The sequence below is a fragment of the Meles meles genome, chromosome 1, assembly GCF_922984935.1.
Source record: "Meles meles chromosome 1, mMelMel3.1 paternal haplotype, whole genome shotgun sequence".
NCBI classification, from domain to species: Eukaryota; Metazoa; Chordata; class Mammalia; order Carnivora; family Mustelidae; genus Meles; species Meles meles.
In genome coordinates, this window is record NC_060066.1 from 142734865 (window position 1) to 142736671 (window position 1807).

A 1807-nucleotide genomic window follows, 5' to 3' on the forward strand; every position below is an offset into this window, starting at 1 on the left:
GGAAAATAGAGCCAGTCTGAAGCTTGGAAAACATAGGTTAAGTATAATGTTAAATAATAAAGATAACCAAGAGAAAGACAAAAACAATGAACAGCAACAAAACCCCTGAATTTAGAGGAATATAGGGGAGAAGGGAGGAAGTAAGAGTTTGAGGGTATGAAATTTTGCATCCTTCATCTGGAAATCCATAAACATTACCTGAAGTCTTAAGTCATGAATACAATGTGTTCTTTAGAAATATGATGGTAAATACTAGAAGAGCTAAAAAGTGAAGCAACTAAAGTCATTAACTTTGGAAATCTTTGGAGATCAGTAAAGGGCAGTGGGGATCAATTTTGCTTTTCATCTACTTCGCATCTATACAAGTTTAGATATTTTAACCATTACATATATATGTAACATTATACATATGTGTGTGTATGTATATAAATTTAAAAGTAAAAAATCAAAAATAGAAAAAAACTTCAATGGAAATTTTATATATATATATGTATATATATATATATATATATGAGATAGATACTTAGTTATCACTAAGCAGAATAAGCACAGGAAATTTACTAGCAAGTATCTGTTGATTCAACAAATTCCTTGAGCACCTACTCTGTGTGTGTATCCCTGTGCTCAAGCACTGAGTCTGTAACAGTGAGCCAGAGAGACGCCGCCCATATCACAAAGGAGATTACTGTCTATCCGTAAAGGCAGGCATTAAACAAATAATTACAGACACACATTGCTCAATACACTTGTGTTACATCCTGTGAAGGATAAGTATATAGTGAGAAAATAAAACTGGGGAATATAAGCCTGGGAAACCAAGTTGTTTGGGCAAAGTCGTATAATAAACAAAGTTTAACAAAATTTGAATTCTTGGTACTAACATAAAGGTTATTGGACACACAGGAAATAACCAGTAAGAGACAATTATTTAACTAAAAGCAACTAGTGCTCTCTTCGGCAGCACATAGACTAAAACTGGAACGACACAGAGAAGGTTAGCACAAGGATGGCATGCAAATTCATGACCCGATCCATATCTTTTAAACAAACAAACAAAAATTAAAAAATAAAAGCAACTAAACTAGTTACCACTTAAGCAAAGTTCTGTCCCTTACTCAAAAAGCATTTACAGATTTCCATGATTTTAAGTTTCCGGAGCTTGAGAAATTTTTCCCCAAAATGAATCAAATCACTTCATTTAAAAAAATAATAAGATATTGAAAGCTGACAATTTGGCAGTTGACTGTAAGGCTAGGTAAAGATCAACCCGCTTTAACATGGTTAAAAAAAAAAAAAAAAAACCTAGTATTTCCAGAACTGTCATGAACTTTGAGTTGTGAAGGAAGTAATTTGATCTCCTGCACTTAAAAACTAGTTACTTACCCATTTCCATCAGCATTCACTCATATAAACTAAGTGTGAGGACCAGAAAGCATATTTTTATTCAGCCTGTATCCAACTGGGATACAGAATATAGAATGTGAGAGAGTAGTAGGTTTTCTGATATGATCAGAGCGAGAGTCAGTCAGGGAGGCCTGTTCTGAAGAGAAGAGTTGGGGACTCTATTTTGGTGAAATAATTTTAAAATTTAATAGACTGTCATGATGGGCCCTTAAAGTAGTCTGGGCTTTCTTATGTGCCATATCGAAACTGACATGGTAAAGCCAATCATCAACTGCCAAGACCCCCAAATGGGCCACCTCAATGACAATGAACCTGAACCCTTCCTTACATCTATCTGACTCTGAAATTCCTGGGGACCACGCTATCTGCGCCCACACATACCACTTCTGATGCTTCTGGTCTG

The 1807-nt window shown here is 35.1% G+C and overlaps 1 pseudogene; it reads left to right on the forward strand.

The window, feature by feature from the left end:
- Positions 1 to 945: 945 nt before the first annotated feature.
- LOC123928445 lies at positions 946 to 1041 on the forward strand (annotated as a pseudogene).
- Positions 1042 to 1807: the final 766 nt, after the last annotated feature.